The 15,107-nt window shown below is 48.0% G+C and overlaps 1 pseudogene; it reads left to right on the top strand.

Moving 5' to 3' along the window:
* The first annotated feature begins 1,298 nt into the window (after positions 1–1,298).
* On the top strand, positions 1,299–9,833 carry LOC119921611 (annotated as a pseudogene).
* The last annotated feature ends 5,274 nt before the right edge of the window (positions 9,834–15,107 follow it).

Here is a 15,107-nt window from a genome sequence, read left to right as displayed (position 1 = left end):
AGAATTTGACCCCTATTTTACAGTTGAGGAAACTGAGGCACAGAAAAGTGAAGTGAAGTGACTTGTCCAAGGTCACACTGCAGGTAAGCGGTGGAGCTGGGATTGGAGCACAGGTCCTTCTGACTCCTTGGCCATGCTCTACCCACTAGGCCACGTTTCTTCTCTGCAACTGTCCCACATGGGTCTCACAGTCTACGTGCTAAGTAGTAAACTCTGGGGTAGAAATAAGATATGCAGGTAATTAATTAATTAATTAATTTTCATTTATTGAGCACTTACAGGGTGCAAAGCACTGTGCTAAGTTCCTGGGAGAGTACAATATAACAATAAGGATACACATTCCCTGCCCACAATGAGCTTACATTCTAGAGGGGGAAACTGACACTGATGTAAATAAACAAATGACACAACTTCTGTGGGGCTGGGGAGGGGGAGAATGAATAAAAGGAGCAAGTCAGGGCAATGCAAAAGGGAGTGGGAAGGATAGTAAAAGAGGGCTTAGTCAGGGAAGGCCTCTTGGAGGAGATGTGCCTTCAATAAGGCTTTGAAGGTGAGGAGAGTAATTGTCTGTCAGATATGAGGAGGGAGGGTTTTCCAGGCCAGAGGGAGGATGTTTAAAATGAGGATTAAGACTGTGACACCCACGTGGGTCAACTTGATTACCTTGTATCTACCAGTGCTTAGAACCATGCATGGCATGCAGTAAGCGCTTGCCAATACCATAACTATTATTATCACATAGGGTAACTGATATCCGGGCCAATGCTCATTCCAAATGGCCCCATTTTGCCTCTTTTTCCCCCTCTTCAAGAATGACACACACCTTCAGCAAGAACTGGAACCACTGAAACCAGGACCCGCTCTTCATCCCATTCACCCGACGAGTCTCCCTCCCAGACGGGAACTCCCTGACCTGCCATCCATCTATCCTCCCCTGAGGGTCAGCATGCCCTGCCTGCGTCAGAACCAACCTCCCCCTCAGGGTTCCCTCTCCCCGCACTGGAACGAACTGCTCTGACCAATGGAGTCTACCCCCACCCTCACAGCTGCTTCCTCCTTCCAAAAGTGGCCCCTCCCTGGAACCAGGACCCCCGTCACTAGAGTCACTTTCCCCCCATTGAAACTGTCCCTTCTCTCTCGCCCCACCCTTCCTCCTCACCCTCAAGAGCCAGGATTATCCCTGCTGCTATGACACAGCTGTCTTCGTGACCCGGCTTTCGGGGCTTGGTCTCCAGCTCAGTGAGGAATGTGGCTCTGCCCAGACCTAGACACAGGGTCGGGCAGGTCCAGGAAAGACGATGTGGGACATCCTGGAAGCCCTTCTTTTCCCAATCCTCGCCATTCTATGGGGCTTTCAGTGGCCTCTCCCAGACGAGGTATTCACCATCATCTTCCTGGTGCTGCTGCTCGGGGAAATCCAGAGGGGCCACCTGGAATTGTTGCAGAAGGAACAAAAAACCCACTGTGTGGTAAGGACCCCGATGTGACATGCTGCGTCTCCAAACACCCAGGTGTCACAGGGCCTTGGAGAAGTGTAAGCTCGCCAGCCCTCTTTTTCCCAATCCCCCATCCCTCCGCCTCACCTGGCCACCCTCATCCACCGTGCGCCGGGTGTCCAGAGCCCCAAGTAAGACCATGGCCTCATCCTCTGCTGTGAGCCCTCTAAAATGGAAGCTCATTATGGGCAGGCAACGTGCCCGCTCATCCGGTTGTATTGTGCTCTTTCAAGCGCTCAGTACAGTGCTCTGAAAACAGTAAGCGCTCAATAAATACCATGGATTGATTGATTGGTCAGGGCCACTGCAGCTCAAGGGGTCTTTGGGCTGGGCCTTGGGAGTTGTCTGTCCTGGAGACAGGCTCTCTGGGGTTTAGTCTGTCAGGTTCTTCCTCCTCCTGTCCAAGTCTGCTCCCACTTTCAGTTTCCTTGCTGGGCCACATCAAATCTCCTGGAACAGAGCCAGAGCCAAGGGCCAAGAACCCCTTCTAGTGAAGGGAGGATCTCCTTTGAGGGCAAGGAAGGCAGAGACAGCAGGAGCTGGGAGCAGGGAAAAGGGAACGAGAGTGAGTCAAGGTTTTTGGCTTTCCAGCGTAGCAGAGACACGGGAGCTCAGCCCGAACCCCTGCTAATCATGTTGCCCTCTTCCTTTGTCAGCGTCCTCCCAAATCCCAGCCGGAGGACGCACCAGAAAAAGGTACCATCCTGGCCTTCCCTCTTTTGTTGTCCGTGCTGCCATCCCCACCTCTGAACACTGGAGTTCCAGGGCCTTCTCTCCCGGTTTTTTTTTTCTAATGGCATTTGTTACACGCTACACATCGGTAGATGTGTGCTAAGCAACTGGGACATGGTCCGTGCCTTAGTCCCTCACCTCACAGTCTTAGTCCACATTTTATAGATGAGGTAAATCGAGGCACAGAAAAATGAAGACAAGACAGGCAGATGAGAAGCAATAAATGCCTAGTGGATGGAGCAATAGCCTGGGAGTCAGCAGGACCTGGGTTCTAATTCTGGCTCTACCATCTGTTCGTTGTGTGACCTGGGGCAAGTCGCTTCCCTTCTCTGCGCCTCAGTTTCCTCAACTGTAAAATGCAGATACCTGTTCTTCCTCCTACTTAGACTGACTGTGAGATCCGTACAGGACAGGGACTGTGTCCAACCTAATTGAATTGTACCTAACCCAATACTAACCTAGCCCAATACTTAGAACAGTGTTTTACCCAAAATAAGTGTCTAACAAATAACATTTTTAAAAAATGTGGCAGACTCAGAATTATATTCTTCTGACTCCCAAACCTATGTTCTATCCACTAAGCCATGCTGCTTCCATCTTTTCTCAGAGGGTATAAAACCAGACCTGATAGAGCAGCCAAGGTTAAAAGGCTGCATTCCCTTTTAGTCCCAGAGTCTTAGAACAGAGCCCAGCTTTAGTGGGGTCCCTAATGACCTTAGGACATTGGTTGGAGGGAGGATGCAGGTGGCAACTTTTCTCAGGGGGCTGTCGTTCCATATTCCCTCAGAGGTGGCCTGGCAGGATCCCGAGGGTGAGAGCTCTGGATACCCTGGCTTCGAATATCAGGGTGGGGCAGAACCAACCCGTTTCCAGGAACCCCAATGAACTTATGCTCTTGGTCTAGTTCAGAGGATGTTGGAGATGTGTGACCGAAATCTAGGGGATATTCTGCGTCTCCTGAAAAGGTGATACATTCTTTTTTCCCGGTCCCAGGGCCCTCGCCCAAGCTCTGAAAATACCCAGGGTGGAAGACAGGGATCCTAGGAAGAGGGCGACATTGGCGGGGTGGGGGAGGTGGGAGGAATGCAGGCGATAACATAGTGGGTGTTAAGGGGCTGTTGGGGGATGATCGAATAAGATGCAGGGGGGCAGACCTCGTGGGTGGGCACATGTGTTGTGACAACTGGGCCCCGCTTGTGAACCAACAGAAGCCCAGGGCTCAGGAATCCCTCAGAGGGAGGAGTTTGTCCCCCAGATCAGCATATGTCAGGTTTGGGGCCCCCTTCTCATTCCCGGACTAGGAGATCCCCCGGTTCCTTGTCACTAGGACTGTGGAGGGACTGCAGATAGACCCGATGGAGAGAGGCTTCACAGGGTGGAATGGGGACCCAATTTTAGGTGATGAAACAGTTCGTACAATCTGAAGGGGAAGAAATATAAACTGTAACAGGACTAAGAGGGCCAACAGGCCAGAGGGATCAGCTGGTGTAATGTCTTGATGCTGATTTGAGAGGGATAATCATCATAATCATAACGATAAGAATTACTGTTAACCCCACACAGTGTGCCAAGCATTGTGCTGGAGTAGACAAAAATGAATCAGACCAGACACAGTCACTATCCCACGTGGAGCTAACGGTCTAAAGAAGAGGGAGATGAAGTCCTAGATCCCCCATTTAGAGATGAGCAAACTGAGGCCCAGAGAAGTTAAATGACTTGCCCTAGGCCATGCAGTAAGCAGTCGTCAGAGACGGATTTAGAATTCAGTTCTCATGATTCCCAGGACTGGACTCTTTCTCCTGGAGCTCCGGTCCTCTGTTCAAGCATAGATGGGTTTGTCTTGTCCAGAAAGGTGACTGAGGAAGGGAATTTCAACTATCGACGATCTGATCCCTGGCTCTGCCACATTCTCTCTTCCTGCTGTTCTCAATCGCACAATCGCCTCCACCCTTCTGCTGCTCAGATCCAAATAGTGTTCCTAGTGCTCATGGCTCCGGCCATCTCAGTGCCGTTTGAATCCCAGTCCCTGCCCCATCGGCTGTGGACCGCAGCTTGGCCCGGTGGTCGAGGAGGTGGGGATTATGGGTGGGGATCCCTCAAGAAAAGAGAGCGATGCCAAGAGCAAGTTAATGAAGACCCAGGGAGTGAAAGCTCTCAGTGGCAGGAGTCTGTTTCCCTCAGCTGTAATGAGTGGCCGTTCTTTCATAGGCACGACCTGGTCATGGTGTCCGATGAATCAGACTGCACAATCTGCTGGTGCCTTAGTGAAAAAGCTCAGGGCCGTTAATGGAGGGTAGCACTTTCTGCTCCACAAAACTCACCGCCCCTTGCCGGTAAGGACATGGTGACTCAGCCCAAAACATCTCTTCATGGATGCTGGGACTCAGGAAATCACCCTCCCCAAGACAGCGGCCCTGAGTCAGGAACTCACCCTCCCCGGCAGAGCGGCCCAGAGTCAGGACCTCACCTTATCAAAGGGCCGCATCTGGCTCAGCTGAAGGAGAAGCTTCAACAGCTGCAGGACCCAGGCTTCCCACTCTCAGGACGGAGGAGGTTCATTCATTCGTTCATTCGATCATACTTATTGAGCGCTTACTGTATGCAGAGCACTGTACTAAGCGCTTGGGAAGTACAAGTCGGAGGTCAGCGGACCCACCAGAATAGGTTCTCAGGGTCGTGGAGCTGACACCAGCCGAGACGTGGATCGAGCCCGAGACCTCGCCCACCGAGATCCTGCACCCCCGTCGGGCCCCTCTCCTCATCCCAAACAGCTATGGAAACCCAAGGCCTCTCGGCATAGCGGAGCACGCGGGGCAAATCACTGCTACCCCGCCCAAATTGCCAGCAAAGAGGGAGCAAAGAGTTGGCACCATCGTCCCCGGAGGGGAATTACCCCAAGAGCTGCTGCATGGAGGTTCGGGCCCAAGACGGGAGAGCAGGAGGCCACCAGGCCCGAGGTGGAAGCCGATCTCCAGCAAAGAGAGCTCCAGACGTTCTGCGGAGCTCCCATCCACCGGTGACTCAGGCCCCGGGGCATGTGGACAGGTGTCAAGTCAAGTCAAGTCAAGTCAAGTCCCAGACTGAGCCACTCTTTTCCTGTGCTCCTCCTCCCCTCCCTATTTCCCCTACTCCCTCCCTCTGCTCTATCCCCTTCCCTGTCCCACAGCACTTGTGTAAATTTGTATATATTTTTTGCTCTATTCATTTCATTAATGATGTGCATATATCTATAATCCTATTTATCCATTTTGATGCTATTGATGCCTGTCTACTTGTTGTGTTTTGTTGTCTGTCTCCCCCTTCTAGACTGTGAGCCCGTTGTTGGGTAGGGCTTGTCTCTATCTGTTGCCGAATTGTACTTTCCAAGCGCTTAGTACAGTGCTCTGCACGCAGTAAGTGCTCAATAAATATGATTGAATGAATGAATGAATGTAAATTGCTAGCAACTTCCTAGTATGGCCTAGTGAAAAGATCACAGGCCTGGGAATCAGAGTACCTGGGTTCTAATCCTGGCTCCACCACTGTCTGCTGGGTGACATTGGGCAAGGCCGCTCACTTTTCCTGGGCCTCAATTTCCTCATTTGTAAAATAGGAATTCAATCTACTTCCATTTGTTAAGCAATTACTATGTGACAGGAACTGTCGTACACCCTGGGTTAGGTATAAGATGGTCTGTCCCTACCGCACATGGGCTCACACTCTTAATTCCCATTTTCCGGGTAAAGTAACTGAGGCACAGAGAAGTGAAGTGACTCACCCAGGACTACCCATCAGACAAGTGGTGGAGCCAGGATTAGATTCCAAGTCCTCTGACGCCCAGGCCCATGCTCTATCCAGTAGGTCATGCTGCTGCTCTAATTTTCATGTAATCTGAATTTCTGCCAAGACCAATCAACCAATCAATGATATTTATCCTTTATTTGATTAATTGATCAATCCCAGCTCTCCCACGTACCTGTTGTGTGACCTTAGGTACTTCACTTCTCTGTGCCTCTCTGTTCCCTCATCTGAAAAGTGGGGATTCAATACCTGTTCCCCCTCCTATTGGGATTCTGAGCCCCATATGGGGCCAGATTATCTTGTATTTAACCCAATGCTTAGTAGAGTACTTGGCAATAGTAAGTGCTTAACAAAAGCCACCATTAAGTATTACTATTATTACAATAATTACTATTGAGCACTTCTTGTGTGCAGCACACTGTACTAAGCCCTTGGGAGAGTACAATATAAAAGAGTTGGTAGACATGTTTCCTCCTCATAAGGACCTTAGAGCCTAGATGGGGAGATAGGCATTCAAATATATTATGGATATGTACATAAATGCTGTGGAGTTGAAGGAGGAGTTATTACCTAGAACTTAAGGGGTTGAGTTCCAACTGCATAGGCCATGCAGAAGGAAGAGGGGGTAGGGGAGATGAGGCTTAGTCACACAAGGCTTCTTGGAGGAGATGAGATTAGGCTTTGAAAGCTGGGAGAATGGTGATTTGTTGAATATGAAATAGAGGGAGAATTTCAAGTCAGGGGAATGACATGGGCAAGGGATGAAACAGATGACATGGAGAGATAATGAGCAGGTTGGCTTTATTGGAAAGAAGTGTGTAATAATCATAATAATGATATTTATTAAGCGCTTACTATGTGCAAATCACTGTTCTAAGAACTGGGGAGGTTACAAGGTGATCAGGTTGTCCCACGGGGGACTCACTCTCTTAATCCCCATTTTACAGATGAGGTAACTGAGGCCCAGAGAAGTTAAGTGACTTGCCCAAAGTCACACAGCTGGCAATTGGCGGAGCCAAGATTTGAACCCATGACCTCTGACTCCAAAGCCCGGGCTCTTTTCCACTGAGCCACGCTGCTTCTCATGTAGGCCAGAATGGAAGTGAACATTAGTTCTAGACTGTAAATTCTTTGAGGTTAAGGAATCATGTCTATCAACTCTATTGGACTGTTCTTTCACAAGTGCTTAGTATAATGCTCTGCTCCCAGGAAGCATTTAATGATAGTAATAATAACAATGCTTGCTAAGTGCTTACAATGTGCCAAGCTCTGAATTTAAACCCTGGGGTAGGAATCAGATAACCACATTGGACACAGTCCCTGTTCCACATAGGGCTCACAGTCTAGATAGGAGGAAGTGGATTGTATTCCCATTTTACCAATGAGGAAATTGAGGCCCAGGCAAACTGAAGCGACTTGCCCAAGGATACCGAGCAGATAGTGATGGAGCCAGGATTAGAATCCAGGTGTTCTGAATCCCAGGCCTGTGCTCTTTCCACTAGGCCACGCTAGGAAGTTGCTAGCAATTTACAGCTTTCTTCTGTGAGTTTCTTGTGGTCAGGGATCATGTCTACTGACTCTAACGTATGGTCCAATCAAGCATTTAATCAATCAATAGTATTCATCAAGCACTTACTGTGTGTGTGTCCAGATCACTGTACTAAGCACTTGAGAGTGTACAATCCAAAATCCTCCCGTACTTGTGAAATGCCTCACAGATAACTTTTCTGAAAAATGTTTGGTCCACGGCTCCCCACTCCACAAGGACCTGTGGTAGTTGCCAATCCACCTCCACATCAAACAGAAATTCCTCACCGGCTACTTTAAGGCACTCAATCAGCTCACCCCCTCCCACCTCTCCTTGCTGCTCTGCTACTACAACCCGGCAGGCACACTTCATGCCTCTAATGCCGACCATTTCACTGTACCTCAATCTTGTCTGTCTCACCGCTGAGGTCATGATGAGTTTTGGGCCGAAGGGAACTCACCACCACCCAGACTTCTTAGGGATCCAATTAATCGGTCTATGGTATTTATTGAGTGCTTACTATGTGCTGAGCTCTGTAATAAGCACTTTGGAGAGTATAAAATTGGCAGACACATTCCCTGCTGCCCAGAACGAGATTACAGTCTATAAAAGTTGGAAAATAGTCTGGAATGCGGCTGCAACTGTTCTCTCTTTAAATTTCTCTTCTGGTTCTTGCCTCAGCTGCTTGGAGTTCACACTAGGGTGTGAGGAGCATTTGCTCAGGGCAAAAATCACTCCATCGCACTATTGATACAGTTGCCATTTGGCTGTTACAGTAAGTCATTTCCTCTACTGAACTCCTGAACCCTTGTATTTTTTCTGATATGATACTGGCTCTGTCACTTGTCTTCTGGGTGACCTTGGGCAAGTCACTTAACTTCTCTGTGTCCCGGTTCCCTCATCTGTAAAACTGATGACTGTGAGCCCTATGAAGGACAGAGACAATGTCCAACCCAATTATCTTTTTCTACCCCAGTGCTTAGGACAGTGCCTGGCACATAGTAAGCGCTTAACAAATATCATGATTATTGGTATTATTATGGGATTACAATGAAGAACGAAGATGAAAATAATTCAAGACAATAAAGAGACCTCATTGATCATTTCCTGTCAACTATTGGTATTTACTGAGTGCTTACTTTGTGCCATGCACTGTACTGAGCACTTGGGGGAGTACAATGCAACAGAGTAGGTAGACATGTTCCCTACCCTTTGGGAGTTTAGCATCTAGTAAAAGGACCTACAGTCTAGTGGAAACATCAATGATTCTGCTACGATTAAATCAATGCTTAGTACATGTTTGTTCCAAGAGAGCAGCTCACTCCCCGCACCAAAGGACTTATGTAAATATCCTTATACTCTATTATTTCTCTTCCATCTGTTATTCATTTAAATGTCTGTCTCCCACGCTAGTCTGCAAGGCTTTTTAGTTGTATGGTGGTCCACGCTATTTATTGAGTGCTTACTGTGTGCAGAACACTGAACTAAATGCTTACGAGAGCACAATTTGACAGATTTGGCAGACCCTGCACCTGTCTGGAATATGGTGATGGGATTTATGGTATCCATGGCCACAGTGCAGCCTAGGACAAATCCTGGACTGGTTTTCCAGGCTTCAAGGCCGTAGCCTGTACCCTGACCCTGTCCCCATCCACCGGATCTGAGAAGGAAGCCCTCCCCTCCCCGAGTCTGAAGGGCTTGAGTCTGACCTACCCTCCGGTGGCCAAAGTAGGGGTCACGTGCCTGGGGAAGCTCACGTTGATTCGGGAAAAGCGTTTTGTTTTTTCTCTCTGGAATTCGTTAAGTTCTGACTAAATGCCAGACACCGTTTTAAGTGCTGGTGTAGCTGCAGAATGGTCAGGTTGAACCCAGTCCATTTTACACATGGGGCTCAAATTCTTAATTCCCATTTGATAGATGAGGGAATGGAGGTCCAGAGAAGTGAAGTGACCTGCTCAAGGATATCCTTCAGGCAAGTGGAAGAGCTGGGATTAGAACCTACATTCTATCCACGAGGTCATGCTGCTTCTCAACTCCACCTGAGACCCTCAGAACCGATCTGGGTTGTGCCTGACCGTCCCCACATCTGCCCACGACTGACTTCCACAACGTCACACTTCCACTCCCCACTCCTCTCCCCAGTCACAAGGAGAGAGAATGACACCACCCAAGTCCCCAAAGCGGGCAGAAGCTCACAGACCTGCTGCTCCCAGGGCCCTAGTTCCAACACTTCCCCGGGACTCAGCCTGGGGATGGCGGGACAGATGGAAGACATGGCTCTGTCGCAGGAAGATTAGTGCATTTGATAGGATACTGGGATGATGAATGAAATCAGATGTTGTGCTACAGAAGGAACTGGCCGATTCCCCAGAGCACGAGCAGGCCTCTGGTCAGTCTGCAGTTCAGTTTTCCTGCAGTTTGTATCTCCCACAGCACCTAGTACAGTGTCAACTCCAAAAAAAAATACCATTGATTATATGTTTTGGTTTTGTATTATGTGATTCTTTCCCTGGTTGTCCTTTGCCAGTCTCTCCACCCCTTTTTAGTTTCTGAGTCTGGGATACAATACAAAAGACTCAGCTCTCAGGATGAAACAGAAAATTTCCTGGTTTGTAGGGTAATGTGCTCTTGCGTTTGGATTTTCAGCTCTCTTGGGGAGAGGCTAGTTTTCCCTGGCAGGTTCTTTCCAGATTTCAAGAACAGTATTCTATTCATAGACTGTGAGCCCTTTGTGAGATGGTTTCCAATCTGATTATCTTGTATTGATCTGAGTGTTCAGCACAAGGCCTGTCACATACTAAGTGCTCAGTCAATGCCATCGTTATTTTACCCTTTCCTGACAACTCAGATCATAAATTATCCAAGTGGAAGGTTACAAAAGGCACCGATCAGTCCTTACCAACAGTTCTTGGGAAGAATATTGAAGCTTTAGTTGAGGAATGAAAGGATTTATTCCGGTCCACCACTTGTCTGCTGTGTGACCTTGGGCAACTCACTTCACTTCTGTGTTCCTCACTTACCTCATCTGTAAAATGGGGACTAAGACTGTGAGTCCCACAGGGGACAGGAACTCTATCCAACTTTATTTGCTTGCATCTACCCCAGAGCTTAGTACAGTGCCGTGCACATAGTAAGCCCTTAACCAATACCATTCTTATTATTGCTATTATTATTATTTTTATCATTAATGTTGAGGCGGTCCTGTTGGGGAGGTTTACCATTCAGGACGTAACCAGTTCCCCATGATAACAGCACTGAAGACGATTATATGCAAAGTGCCAACGATGCCACGAGACAATGCAGAGAACCACTAGGTGGCGCCACTTGGAAACAGGCAAGAACCCCCAGCTACCACGTAGGTGAAAGTGATGACCTAAAAGTCAGTCAGTCATTCAGTCAGTCGCATTTATTGAGCGCTTACTGTGTGCAGAGTCCAGCTCTAAGCACTTGGGAGAGTACAATATAGCAATAAACAGACACATTTCCTGCCCATAACAAGCTTACAATATAAAGGAAGAGGTAGACATTAATGTAAATGAATAATTTACAGATAGGGATTTTAGTGCTGAAAAGCTGGAAGTTGGGGATTAATCAAAGGAGCAGGTCAAGGCAATGCAAAAGGGAGAACTTGATTGTCACCCCAGCTTTAGCCCCACCGTGCTTATGTACACATCCTTTTACTCTGCCATTTCCTCTGTCGGAAGTTTATTTTAATGTCTGCCTTTTTGTTGCTGTTTAATGGTACTTGTTAAGTATTTACTATTTGCCAGGCACTCTACTATGCACTGGGGTAGATACAAGGTAATCAATTTGGACACAATCCTTGCCCACGAGGAGCTCAAAGCCGTAATCCCCATTTTACAGATGAGGTAACTGAGTCACAGAAAAATTAGGTAAATTGTCCAAGATCACACAGCAGGACTGGGAATCAAAGGACCTGGGTTATAATACCAGGTCTGATACAGGTCTGCTCTGTGATCTTGGACAAGTCACCTAACTTCTCTGGTCCTCTGACTCCCAGTCCTGTGTTCTATCCATTAGACCACACTGCTTCTCTGTCTTTGCCTCTAGTTTGCAAGCTCCTCGAGAGCTGGGATCATGTCTACCACCTCTTGCATTTTGCTCTCCCAAGTGCTTAATACAGTGCTCTGCACGTAGTAAGCACTCAATAAATAACAGATGGATTCATTGGTTAATTGACCACACATGCACAATGGAAAGGATGACTATTTTTCTGTAACAAGAAAATTTTTCTGTCACATTTGAAAGATCATTTTTAAGCCTATGTAACATAGAAGGACATACTAAGCCTGCAAGGTAGACTGTGTGGGCTGGTAGAGAATTGACCACAATGGCTTGCTTGCTCAATTGATTGATTATTGAGCGCTCTACCCTGTGGAAGGCACTCATGTGCAGTACGGTAATAAAAGTACGAGCCCGGATGGGGGACAGCGCCCAGCTGTGGAGCAAGGGTCTTCCACGAGACCCAGGGAATAACCTCAACTGTGTGTGCACAGTGCTGTCTCTTGCCTTTGGATAACTAGGGGAGGGTAGTGGAAGAGGATTAACAATGAGATCTGCTCCACATCCCAGCTAAACTCACAGGGGTCTCTTGCTAATAGGGAACCGAGAGAGGACCAGCTTGGGGCCCAGCCTCCCAGCTTTATCATCGACCTCACAGAGTGAGCAACTGATTTTAGAAAGAGGAGCAATCCTTCAGCTTGGATTTATTTAATTCCTCCATATTAATTTCTAGCATGTAAATGTTTTATGTTAAACACTATTTGTCTGCCTCAGGGATAGCCATGCCTCCATATTCTTCGGGGAACCTGGTGGTCGTGATCCATGGCCCTCAGGAGAAGAAACGTCTCCAGGAGAAAGTTCTTTTTTTAAAATTGCCTCTTTCTGACAAGAAATGCTCTAGCTCAGTATTCGTTGCTTTTCTTTTCTTTCTCCTCTCGGGACTAACCTGGCTTTGGGGCTATTTTCTTACTCCCAAGAAGACAGGAGAGATGGGTCTTTTTGCTAAATATTTATGCAATAGCTTTTGAGGGGTTCTGAAAGCCATTCTGATTCACTTTGGGAAATTGACTAGCCATGGGAGGGTGGGGGCGGGCACGGAGCTGGGAGAGGGCATTATCATTTTACTCTTATCCTTAGAGAGAAGGACAAAATTGTCCACTGTTTGGGTGAGGGGGTAAATCAGTAGGTACATGTTTGAGAGAAGGTTTTGGCTTTCTTTATTCCTATTCATCTCTGCTTATCATCCTGGACCCACTGGGCCATCTGTCAGGGTTCTGCTCTGGCAATTCCACACACTGGTGGCCAATTTCCACTAGGATGATGATAACATTGATTTCTGAATATTGTTGATTTCTGCATTTGATTTCTGAGTTTCCACTGTGCTGCTGCCCAGCCTGGAAAAGGATTGTGTAGCTGGATCTTGCTCATTGCACCTGGCTGTTCTGCATGGCCAGGAGGATTCATTCATTCAATCGTATTTATTGAGCTCTTACTGTGTACAGACCACTGTACTAAGCGCTCGGGAAGTGCAAGTTGGCAACATATAGAGATGGTCCCTACCCAACAGCGGGCTCACAGTCTAGAAGGGGGAGGCAGACAACAAAACCAAACGTAAGATGGGGGGGGATGGAGAGGGGGACGAGGGGGAGAGGAAGGAAGGGGCTCAGTCTGGGAAGGCCTCCTGGAGGAGATGAGCTCTCAGTAGGGCCCTGAAGGGAGGAAGAGAGCTAGCTTGGCGGATGGGCAGAGGGAGGGCCTTCCAGGCCCGGGGGTCGATGGCGGGACAGGAAGGCTGAGTAGGTGAGAATGAGGTTGTCGTTAATGTAACTTGGAGATAACAAGGGCCTTTTTCCCGCGGTGGGGGGGTGGGAGAGTCCGTCAGGACCGGACCGGGAAGGGGGGTTGGGGGGCACTATAAGGAAGGTCACTTAAGTGGGTGGGGGTGGAAGCAGGGGGCGTCTATGGCGGCGCTCGGAGGAGAGGAGCCTTCCGGGAGCAGCAGGGGCCACGCGGTGTGATGGCGGGCGGGCCTCTCGGGAACGGAGTCCCGGGCGTCTGTGGCGGCGCTCTGAGGAAAGGATCCTTCCGGGAGCAGCGGGGGCCACGCGATATTAACAAAATAAAATAAATAGAATAAATATGTACAATTAAAATAAATAGAGTAATAAATACATACAAACATATATACATATATACAGGTGCTGTGGGGAGGGGAAGGAGGTAAGGTGGGGGGATGCGGAGGGGAAGAAGGGGGAGAGGAAGTAGGGGGCTCAGTCTGGGAAGGCCTTCTGGAGGAGGTGAGCTCTCAGTAGGGCTTTGAAGGGAATTTTCACTAAGGTCAGTTGGTTTGGACCCAAATGTTAGACTGGTCTGGGCAGAACTGGGCAAGTAATGGAATTATCTTCTGGAAAATTCCTTTGAATAGATACCTAGATAGATGCATAGTTGTCCATGTCTTCAAAACAATGCTACTCGTGGTGGAGCCCTCTTCCTGTCTTTGAGTGGGGCTGCAAACACTGCTCTTTGACTAGCATTCTCCCACACATCATTGGTCTCAAAAGATAGATCCTTGGTGTGTAGTACTAACGGACTTGTTTCTACCTCTTGGTAACCCAGTCTTCACACAAATCTTAGCTTTGGTAGAGCAACCCCTTCCTGATTGCTGCCCACTAGGCTTGACTAGCTGCTGTTCTACTCTCGCCAAAATTCACTACCATGTGGAATTGCTTGAGATTGTCTTTCACTATGCCTTTTAATTGTTTATGCTGCCCTCCTGGCTTGTGTGAGCCTCCTATCATCTGAGCATAGGGCAATCTTTTCGATGCCCTGTTGTTCATTTTTCTCCTTGTATTTCCCATCCAGAAGAGAGCTGTATCAATGATGATGATGATGATGATGATGATGATGATAATGGCATTTGCTAAGTGCTTACTATGTGCCAAGCACTGTTCAAAGGGCCGGAGTAGATACAAGGTAATTAGGTTGTCCCACATGGGCTCACAGTCTTAATCCCCATTTTACAGATGAGATAACTGAGGCACAGAGCAGTGAAGTGATTTGCCCAAAGTCACACAGCTGATAAGTGGCAGAGCTGGGATTAGAACCCACAACCTCTGATTCCCAAGCACGGGCTCTTTCCCCCTAAGCCACGTTGTTTCTCAATGAGAGATTTGGTTAATGTTGTTGAGATGATTGCATTCCAGGATCTCATTTACTGGGGTCGTTGCCCTGCTGTTTGATGTTGAGTGGGGTTCAACCTGGTATCAGTATCAGTACTAACTGCTCCATGAGCTTTTGTCTTCTGGAGTAAGTCTGGTTCTCCCAGTCATCTATAAAGTTGGATGCTACAACAGCCTCAGAAATCTTTACCTTGGTTTGGAGCTTGATGCCCTGGTATTGCTGCCTGTCATTTTGCCAAAGGCCAAGCTGACCTTTTAGATTCTGTTGTCTACAATTGATCAATGGTATTTCTTGAGCACTTCCTGTGTGCAGAACACTGTACTAAGTGTTTGGGAGAGTATAATGCAACAGAGAAGCTGCATGGCATA

The sequence above is a fragment of the Tachyglossus aculeatus genome, assembly GCF_015852505.1.
Source record: "Tachyglossus aculeatus isolate mTacAcu1 chromosome 12 unlocalized genomic scaffold, mTacAcu1.pri SUPER_6_unloc_3, whole genome shotgun sequence".
Lineage (NCBI taxonomy): Eukaryota > Metazoa > Chordata > Mammalia > Monotremata > Tachyglossidae > Tachyglossus > Tachyglossus aculeatus.
Note: the sequence above shows the minus strand (reverse complement) of the source record. Positions and strands in the feature narration are given on the sequence as shown.